The sequence below is a fragment of the Oncorhynchus nerka genome, linkage group LG21 (assembly GCF_034236695.1).
Source record: "Oncorhynchus nerka isolate Pitt River linkage group LG21, Oner_Uvic_2.0, whole genome shotgun sequence".
In the NCBI taxonomy this organism is placed as follows: domain Eukaryota; kingdom Metazoa; phylum Chordata; class Actinopteri; order Salmoniformes; family Salmonidae; genus Oncorhynchus; species Oncorhynchus nerka.
This window is the reverse complement of record NC_088416.1, coordinates 13,687,786-13,699,164: the sequence shown is the minus strand read 5'-3', so window position 1 is coordinate 13,699,164 and position 11,379 is coordinate 13,687,786.

The following is an 11,379-nucleotide window of genomic DNA, read 5'->3' as shown; positions in this document are numbered from 1 at the left end:
ACACCCCTCACATTTTTGTAAATATTTGAGTATATCTTTTCATGTGACAACACTAAAGAAATGAAACTTTGCTACAATGTAAAGTAGTGAGTGTACAGCTTGTATAACAGTGTAAATTTGCTGTCCCCTCAAAATAACTCAACACACAGCCATTAATGTCTCAATCGCTTGCAACAAAAGTGAGTACACCCCTATGTGAAAATGTCCAAATTGGACCCAATTAGCCATTTTCCCTCCCCGGTGTCATGTGACTCGTTAGTGTTACAAGGTCTCAGGTGTGAATGGGGAGCAGGTGTGTTAAATTTGGTGTCATCTTTCTCACACCCCCTCATACTGACTGGTCACTGGAAGTTCAACATGGCACCTCATGGCAAAGAACTCTGAGGATCTGAAAAAAAGTATTGTTGCTCTACATAAAGATGGCCTGGGCTATAAGATTGCCAAGACCCTGAAACTGAGCTGTAGCACGGTGGCCAAGACCATACAGCGGTTTAACTGGACAGGTTCCACTCAGAACAGGCCTCGCCATGGTCGACCAAAGAAGTTGAGTGCACGTGCTCAGCGTCATATCCAGAGGTTGTCTTTGGGAAATAGACATATGAGTACTGCCAGCATTGTTGAAGGGGTGAGGGGGTCAGCCTGTCAGTGCTCAGACCATACGCAGTACCCTGCATCAAATTGGTCTGCATGGCTGTCGTCCCAAGAAGCCTCTTCTAAAGATGATACACAAGAAAGCCCGCAAACAGTTTGCTGAAGACAAGCAGACTAAGGACATGGATTACTGGAACCATGTCCTGTGGTCTGATGAGACCAAGAACCTTATTTGGTTCAGATGGTGTCAAGCGTGTGTGGCGGCAACCAGGTGAGGAGTACAAAGACAAGTGTCTTGCCTTACAGTCAAGCATGGTGGTGGAAGTGTCATGGTCTGGGGCTGCATGAGTGCTGCCGGCACTGGGGAGCTACAGTTCACTGAGGGAACCATGAATGCCAACATGTACTGTGACATACTGAAGCAGAGCATGATCCACCTCCCTTTGGAGACGGGGCCGCAGGGCAGTATTCCAACATGATAACGACCCCAAACACACCTCCAAGACAACCACTGCATTGCTAAAGAAGCTGAGGGTAAAGGTGATGGACTGGCCAAGCATGTCTCCAGACCTAAACCCTGTTGAGCATCTGTGGGGCATCTTCAAACAGACGGTGGAGGAGTGCAAGGTCATCCACCAGCTCTGTGATGCCGTCATGGAGGAGTGGAAGAGGACTCAAGTGGCAACCTGTGAAGCTCTGGTGAACTCCATGCCCAAGAGTGTTAAGGCAGTGCTGGAAAATGATGGTGGCCACACAAAATATTGACACTTTGGGCCCAATTTGGACATTTTCACTTAGGGGTGTACTCACTTTTGTTGCAAGGGATTGAGACATTAATGGCTGTGTGTTGAGTTATTTTGAGGGGACAGCAAATTTACACTTATGCAAGCTGTACACTCACTACTTTACATTGTAGCAAAGTGTCATTTCTTCAGTGTTGTCACATGAAAAGATATACTCAAATTTACAAACATGTGAGGGGTGTACTCACTTTTGTGATATACTGTAAATATTTACCATCTTAACCATGTGTGACCTCTCACCTCTCTAGCTGTAGAAGTGTTCTTCCTCACCAGTCCCTCAACAGCTCACTGACTGAGCTCCACCCTCACCGGGTCTTCAGAGGAAAGGAAGGCTGAGGGGGGATGGAAGGATGAATGGATCAGTCAGTCAATAAAGTGTAGAGCTGCTGTCTATGCTGTCTGACAAAATCACTATTTTAGTAGTTTATTAAAGTAAATTAGGCTTTACTTAGATCACTTAGATTGTGTATTTTCAGGTAGAGATACATCCTTGGGACGTCCCTAGCCCGTCGAAATTGACATTTAAAAATGGTTAGGGTTTAGGGTAGGGATGTCCCAAGGATCCCGGATAGTATTGACCGTTGTGCATTCTTCTGTATCTTTTACATAGCAGGTGATGGGTTCTGACTTCTGAAATTGAAAATATTAAATATCCTTATTCATGTCACTGTTTGAGAGGGGAATGTAGAACGTTTACATTCTGTCAAAATGTCTGTCAGCCAAAGTCTGGTAGAAGTCAACAGGGCAGCCGTGAGGTGGGGAGAAGAAGGGCCACAGTCTGGTAGAAGTCAACAGGACAGCGGTGAGGAGGGAGGAATTTAGGCCACAACAGTTCTGCCTAGCAACAGAGGTGTAAGGAGGAGACTCAGCATAAAGGGTTAAATACCAGTAAGGAGGAGACTCAGCATAAAGGGTTAAATACCAGTAAGTGGGAGACTCAGCATAAAGGGTTAAATACCAGTAAGGAGGAGACTCAGCATAAAGGGTTAAATACCAGTAAGAAGGAGACTCAGCATTTACATTTAAGTCATTTAGCAGACGCTCTTATCCAGAGCGACTTACAAATTGGTGCATTCACCTTATGACATCCAGTGGAACAGCCACTTTACAATAGTGCATCTAAATCTTTTAAGGGGGGTGAGAAGGATTACTTTATCCTATCCTAGGTATTCCTTAAAGAGGTGGGGTTTCAGGTGTCTCCGGAAGGTGGTGATTGACTCCGCTGTCCTGGCGTCGTGAGGGAGTTTGTTCCACCATTGGGGGGCCAGAGCAGCGAACAGTTTTGAGTGGGCTGAGCGGGAACTGTACTTCCTCAGTGGTAGGGAGGCGAGCAGGCCAGAGGTGGATGAACGCAGTGCCCTTGTTTGGGTGTAGGGCCTGATCAGAGCCTGGAGGTACTGAGGTGCCGTTCCCCTCACAGCTCCGTAGGCAAGCACCAGGTCTTGTAGCGGATGCGAGCTTCAACTGGAAGCCAGTGGAGAGAGCGGAGGAGCGGGGTGACGTGAGAGAACTTGGGAAGGTTGAACACCAGACGGGCTGCGGCGTTCTGGATGAGTTGTAGGGGTTTAATGGCACAGGCAGGGAGCCCAGCCAACAGCGAGTTGCAGTAATCCAGACGGGAGATGACAAGTGCCTGGATTAGGACCTGCGCCGCTTCCTGTGTGAGGCAGGGTCGTACTCTGCGGATGTTGTAGAGCATGAACCTACAGGAACGGGCCACCGCCTTGATGTTATTTGAGAACGACAGGGTGTTGTCCAGGATCACGCCAAGGTTCTTAGCGCTCTGGGAGGAGGACACAATGGAGTTGTCAACCGTGATGGCGAGATCATGGAACGGGCAGTCCTTCCCCGGGAGGAAGAGCAGCTCCGTCTTGCCGAGGTTCAGCTTGAGGTGGTGATCCGTCATCCACACTGATATGTCTGCCAGACATGCAGAGATGCGATTCGCCACCTGGTCATCAGAAGGGGGAAAGGAGAAGATTAATTGTGTGTCGTCTGCATAGCAATGATAGGAGAGACCATGTGAGGTTATGACAGAGCCAAGTGACTTGGTGTATAGCGAGAATAGGAGAGGGCCTAGAACAGAGCCCTGGGGGACACCAGTGGTGAGAGCACGTGGTGAGGAGACAGATTCTCGCCACGCCACCTGGTAGGAGCGACCTGTCAGGTAGGATGCAATCCAAGCGTGGGCCGCGCCGGAGATGCCCAACTCGGAGAGGGTGGAGAGGAGGATCTGATGGTTCACAGTATCGAAGGCAGCCGATAGGTCTAGAAGGATGAGAGCAGAGCATAAAGGGTTAAATACCAGTAAGAAGGAGACTCAGCATAAAGGGTTAAATACCAGTAAGGAGGAGACTCAGCATAAAGGGTTAAATACCAGTAAGGAGGAGACTCAGCATAAAGGGTTAAATACCAGTAAGGAGGAGACTCAGCATAAAGGGTTAAATACCAGTAAGGAGGAGACTTAGCATAAAGGGTTAAATATCAGCGTGTGAATATGTCTTGGTCTTATGCAGCTGTGACTCAGTGGGTGAATAAACTTGGTTTGAGCTTTTCTTATCGTCTGAGTTTTTACTCTTTCTTTACAACTTAACTCAGGTGTAAAAGAAACACAGACAAGACAAGTGGGTGCGCAGTGGATTTTGGTTATTGTAGTTAATTACAACGATTTATGCGCTAAACTATGTAGAATATCGGCCTGTTTGGAAACTACATCACACAGTTCATTCTGGGTCTGATTTATCTCAAGAGAAACTACAACGCACTACTAGTTCACACAGTTCAGACTGGATCTGATTGATCTCTAGAGAAACTACAACTCCCTACTACATCACACAGTTCAGGCTGAGTCTGATTTATCTCCGTGCAATGTTGTGAGGGAAAAATCGATGTTAGCCTCTTTAAGTTTATATGAATTCTAATGTGTTGTTTGTCTGGGTGTGCAACCACACACCCTCTCGGCAGACAGGCCAAAGGAGCTTGCTTGCCCCAATTCAGGGAACCTTTGATCTACTTCAGAGGAACTGTGTCTAGAGTGATTTCCTGTTGTTTTGACACCTCACTGGTAAACTAGAATAACTAGCTGTTGCTACAGAACGAGACGAACAATTCACAGTTAGTCTGTGTCTCGTTCTCCATACACGGACACATACCAAGATCACGTGTTTTCTATATGCACAAGATAGTTTGACTATATAAGACTTCTGAACTCCTTGTGTCATCGAGCTCTCGGCCTTCCTCCTCAGAGTGTACGGCTGACCAGCTACATTGTTGAAATTCTTATCAAATAAAGGTTGATTGTATGAAGAAATAACAAAGTCTCTCCTGATTGGTTAGATTTTCCACCACAATGTGCAGTAGGCTTTTTCAATACCAACAACGATAGACCAGACTCGAAGTACAGAATGAATGACTGACTGCCCAGTTCAACATCAGTTCACCATCTCACCTCATACTGCATTGGAGCAGCAGCAGCGGACATGATCGTTGATGCTAATCTGAGAGTAAATAGAGCCGACTACAACTGTAAAAATGAAGGGTTCAACTTGAATTGTTCTCAGATCCCCTAAGAACCGTGGGGTTCTTGGTCAATGAAAACAGCCCCAAAAGGTTCTTCAAAGAACTTGTTAGAAGGTGGGTTCATCGAGGAACCTCCGTTGTTGCTGGACTTCTTCCGGGAACTTCGCAATTACAACTGAAAACGATGGAGACCAGTTTGGATGCGACAACAAGATAAAAAGGTTACGTTTGGGTTGGGTTGATGTTTGGCTCTGAGTATGTCTCGAAATAATTTATATAATAATAATATAACATACTAATAATGAATAACGAAGACAATTATGTTTTTCTGTGAATAGCTGCCATAACGTTACTATAGTTAATTAAGGTAAATATTAGATAGCCGGGTTTGACCGTCGGCGTTGTATGAGCTACAGTACAGTACCGTTATCTAGCTAGATAACGTTATGTCCTAACTAGGCACAACTAGGTTTGGATTATTTCCCTGAACTATATTCTTTCCCATATATTGTATATCGTTTCCACAAAGCCAACATGGCTTTACACTTCATTAATGTAAGTTTACAATCTAGAGCCGTTCTCACTATTGTGAGAATAAACTAGCTAACATTAACTAACTAACGAACGACGGTGACCTGTCCAGACGAGATGTTACAACGAACTGAATCGTCAATGGAGATCTTCCTCTTTATATAGCCTGCTACAGCATGCAATACTATTAACTCACAAGGGGTCATAACGTTACATGGACAATACTATCCCATTTTGGAAATGTTACATGTACAATTACTATCCCATTTTGGAAATGTTACATGTAAATTACTATCCCATTTTGGAAACGTTACATGGACAATACTATTCCATTTAGGAAACGTTACATGTACAATGCTATCCCATTTTGGAAACATTACATGGACAATACTATCCCATTTTGGAAACGTTACATGGACAATACTATACCATTTTGGAAACGTTACATGTACAATACTATCCCATTTTGGAACTGTTACATGGACAACACTATCCCATTTTGGAAACGTTACATGGACAACACTATCCCATTTTGGAAACCTTACATGGACAATACTATCCCATTTTGGAAACGTTACATGTACGCCCCCTTGTGGAGGGAAATGAATATCTTAGATGGAAGCTGTAGATGGGATTCAAATGCATAATGGTATTAATAATACAGTGTCTAGACTACCTTTTTTGTATAAATGCCCGTCAGAATCCAAACACAGTATTGCCACGCAGCAAAATGTTGCGTATAATCTTTCAAGTGATAAAACATTGAACAATTTGAACAAAGATATCTTGAAATGTGATATTTGGCCTGTATGGCAGTGCTGTTACTGTATTGGCTAGTGCTTTCTCCAATATGTTCTTCTATTTTGAATTCAATTGTATGTTGATGCCATTTATCTTTCAATATGTATTTAATATATATATATATATTCATGCTTGTAAGACTATTCTTTGACACATTTTCTCTTCCTTTGAAATTCTTATAGGACAGAACATGGACACAATGCAATTGGGATCAAGAAGAAGGTGCATTTGAAGTGTACATTTAACCTACATAGCAGTCAATACAAACTGAAATCTATTAGGATACAAATGTGTGCATATTATCTTTTCAGATCTTCTCAGAAATGAATCAAGTCCATGGAATGGATATAGACAAAAATAGAAATAAAGGACAATCAGAGGGAGAGGCAAGGCAGGGGTGAGGTCATCATCCTGCTATTTTGACAGTCCCTGAAGGACAGTACAGAAGAGGTAATTGCTCTTATTCCTTCCCTTTCTCTAATGTATTTTTTAAATCAAATTAGCAACTGTAGTAAGATCATTGCTTTACTTTACTAGGACTGGAGACCACAGCAGTGATTCTGCTCTTGCCCAACCTCTTCAATGAGGACCCGCGTGGCCTTTATGTTCGTGACAAGGTATGCCTCTACCCCAATCATCTGTTTCTTCATAAACATAGGTGTGCATGCTTATATAAAACTACAGCTGAACATTTATGTTCTTTGTTAATTCTATGTGTATTCATCTTTTCTTACTTTTGTTGGCACAGATTTCACCGCTCTTCACTCCTTTACTGCACATCGGTGGAAATCCATTTCACCACGAGAGTGAAATCCCGCTGGCCTTTGATGAGGAGGACATCCCCATGGGACTTGGGGCTCTGCTAGGGCTGAATTTTAAATTTTCCCCAAAATGTCAGAAAAGCACTTATGTTGATAAGTTACTGTGTTCTGGGGATAAGAGAAGTTGGGGTGAAGTTACCAGGGCCGGTCATAAAGATGGCAAACTTCCTAACATAACTAAGTGGATACGATATACACACTAAAGCTGAAAAATCTGTATTTAGCATCAAGTCTACAATATTGTTAGTTTTACCTATGATTCATTTTTAATGTATGTTGTTTTTATTGTACATCATTTATATATATTTATCAAATGAGACAAATTTATCACAAGTCAGAGTTATTCTGAAACTAAATCTTTATTCACTTATAAGGGAGCAGGTCAATACAACACACACACATAATTGAGTGTTCTACAATAATGATGGCTGGTCGACGAATCACCCCCAGATGATTTGTTGAGAGCCACGTGACAAAAGCACAAAGGTCTTGTATAGCCAAGATATACCCTTTTCAATCTACATGATAAACAACAGATGTATAGAACGGGTCACAAGATTAAGATTTGTATGAAAGATACTTATAATTTTCAGCAGACAGTTTCTGCTGTAAAAACAGTACTCTTTGTGTAGAGACCAGGGTCTGGCCCTGCGGTCATCTCCCCCTGGTACCATATAGAACAGAAACATTAACTCATGCTCTGGAATCCGGTCTCGTTAGGTTTTATCACCCAAAAGACATTGTAAATCTCCTGTCAGTGTTTTCTCCCAGAGGCCCATCCTCAGTAGAACACACAGACACAATAGTTATAAGAACCCTCTATTCTGTTGCATAAAACAACCATTTGATGCAATAAAAGTATTATAAATAATCTTGCAAATTTGCTCTCAGTATCCACTGAAAGTTGACTAGTAACAACAATTGGGACATAAAAGACACCCACCATGAGACCCACTAAATCTGCCCAAGAAGCGACAAACAAAAGAAAAACCCACAACAAACTTCAAAACGGGAAGTAAACCAAAAAGGTGGTTAAAATAATTTATTTACAATCAATACCATTCACACTTTACAAAATCATATCTCTCATTCATTCTTAATTTATATTTACAAAACCAAATCACCAAACACCAAACAAAAACAAACCTCAGGGGAGCATCGTCCCTCCCCGTCATACCTAACCAATACCTAACCCTTTCCCCATCTCCCCTTCCCTAATCTATCCCCTTACCAAACTCACTCTAACACTCCCAGCCCTAAACCCCCTTTCCACCTCTCCCGTGCCGCATGCTTCCCCCACTTCCTCCTCTCCCTCTTCATCTTCCCCCTCAAATCACCTTCCACCCTTCTCACTATCCCTTCCACCCCCCAATCTCTCCCTGTCTTGACTAAATTCTGCCTGGCTTCCCACAGTCCCTTTTTAAAGAGACTCATGAGAAGCCAGAGCAGAAACCTGTCCCTATCCGTTCCCTTTGCTCTCCCTACGCCTCTCTCTAGCCTAGCCCATGTCAAAACAAAATCACTCCTAACCACACCTAGCATCACCCGTGCCCTAGCCCATACTACTCCGGCAAAGGCACAGTCCCAAAAGACATGGCGCACAGTCTCCTCCCTGCCACAAGAGGATTTTGGACAGGTGGGGGGATTGCACCAAACTATACCGGTACAAGATGGAACGTACCGGCAAGCGCTTATGAAGGCTCAACCAATTCAGGTCCTTGAGCCTGTTGTCCAGGCCCCGCGCCTGCACTCCCTCCCAGACCACTGACGAGATGCCCGCTACAGGCGCAGGACTCCCTGCCTGCCTGACCTCCTCGTACAGGTGCCTGTGGTCTAAACCTACTCGGGCAACTTCAACCTCGGGGTGCGCACGCAGCCACTTGGCCGCATGGCCAAAGTGCCACGGCAGCTGTTCCGCCCGAGGACCCGCGTTAGACCACACCATTACGCTTCTCGCCTGATACGAGAAGAACACCCGCAGGAGGTAACCGGACGGGTGTATCACTGGCTGAGCAAGCTCCGCTAACAAGAAAGAAACAAAAATTGAGTCCAGCTTGAGGGGGAAATGTGGTACCCCCCTACCTCCCTCCCCGATGGGACAGATCATGCGTGCCCTGGCGACCCACTCGCACCTGCCACTCCACATAAACTGAAACACAAGCCTCACTAGAGGCCTCCTCAGACAAGCCAGCAATGGGTAGATGTACGCCAAATACAAAAGAGACGGCAACACATCCACCTTTAGGACCAGAACTTTGCCCATAAAAGACAAATACCTAGCCTTCCACATTGCTAGCTTCCTCTGTACCACTGCGATACGCATGTTCCAGTTTAGCGTCGCTGAGCCGGAGGTCTCAAAATGAACCCGAGAATCCTCAGGGCCCCTTCACAGAGAGATAACCCCCAGGCACATCCGTTCTACCGCGCCATCTTCCGAAAAACTTGACGGAAGACTTTGCATGGTTCAGAACTGCTCCCGACGCTCCGGGGTGAAATCCCCAAAGATGGCAAGGGACCTTGTCAGGCACGAGTCCTTGCACAACAGCAAGGAAGTGTCGTCGGCGTACTGCGTCATCTTAACACGCAGCCCACCACTTCCAGGGATCAACAAGCCTTCCACCCCTGTGTCTGCCCTAATGGCAGCCCCCAGAGGCTCCATGTACAGAACGAAGAGGAGAGCCGAGAGTGGGCATCCCTGCCTGACCCCAGACGAGAGGTCAAAAACGTCACCTAAGTGACTATTTACACTAACTCGACACCCCGCTCCGACATATAAAGTACGGATCCATCCTATAAACTTCTCCCCAAATCCTAATCTACCTAACACCCTGAAAAGAAAAGATCTATTCACGCGATCAAAAGCTTTCGCCTGATCTAGCGCTGCTACCATTAAAGGCAGCCCTCTATCTTCAACCCAAGCGATGGAATCCCTGATCAACCGTAGGTTCCATCTTATAGAGCGGCCCTCTACCCCGCACGTCTGATCCTCGTGGACGACGTAGGGAAGGGCTGTGCGCAACCGGTCTGCTAAAACCTTTGCAAGAATCTTGTAATCTACGCACAGCATGGTCAATGGCCGCCAGTTGCCAAGGTCAGTTGCTTCCCCCTTCTTATAAAGAAGTGACAGCACACCAACAGCCATTGATCCCCCCGGGACCCCCGTCTCAAGGATGGCCTTCAAGACTTCGAGAACCACTGGTCCAAGTATACCCCAAAACTTGAGGTAAAACTCAGCCGGCAGCCCATCCACCCCAGGCACCTTCCCTTTTCCCATCCTCCTAAGAGCGCTCTCAACCTCTTCTAGTGAGATCTGGGCCTCCATCACGTCTCTAATGTCCTCTGGCAACCGCCGGGACAAGTGTTCTAAAAACACGTTTCCCTGTTCTACATCTATTTCCCTTTCCTTAAATAAACCTGGGAAATGATCAGTTGTCACCCTGACCATTTCCTCTGGTTTACTTACTATACTACCATTTTCTTCCCTAACTCCATGCATTACCTTCCTACTCTGCCTGGCCCTAACCGACTTAAAGAACATAGCGGAACAAGTCTCATTATGTTCTAGAAAGCCACTATGCGCACGCACAGGGGCGCCAGACAGTCCACCATCTCCCTCCTGTCTGCCGCCACCTGTGGCCCATACACCCCAATTAACCTATATCTAGCTTCTCTAAACTTAACATCTATCCCCAAAACTCTACCCTGCATTATTACAAAAGTGTTCTCTATTTTAACCTCTCTATGCCCACACAAAATCTCTACTCCTGTTGAGTGCACCCCTCCTATGCCCCAAAAAGATTCCCCCTTATCCCACTCCCTCTTAAATCTACACACATCCCCACCATCCCTCAGGTGAACCTCCTGTAAAAAACAGAAATCAAACCCCACACCCTCTAAATAACAAAAAACCGCCCTCCTTTTAACATTATTCCTTAACCCCCTAACATTTAGACTAAAAAAAGAAACAGAACTATTCATTTAATTATCAACAACAAATAAAAAAATAAAAAACCAAAGAAAAAACAGGAGACTCACCCGATGCTCCCCTGGTCCATCTCCACCGGCGGGGACGTCCTCTCCTCTCCTGACGCCCCCCCGTCCTCCATCCCAACCCATGACCCAGGCAGTGTGTTGGGTCCTCCCTCCCCACCCACCATCCCCCCCTCCCTGTTTGCCTCGGGGCTGCATGTAGGGGACCCCATCTCCCCAAACAGGAGTTGGGATCCCTCTAGCAAACAGCCCACCGACCCCTCACTGGAGTCATCCACTAAAATGCAAGGGGCTGAGGCAAACAGGGAGGACAAATTACCCCC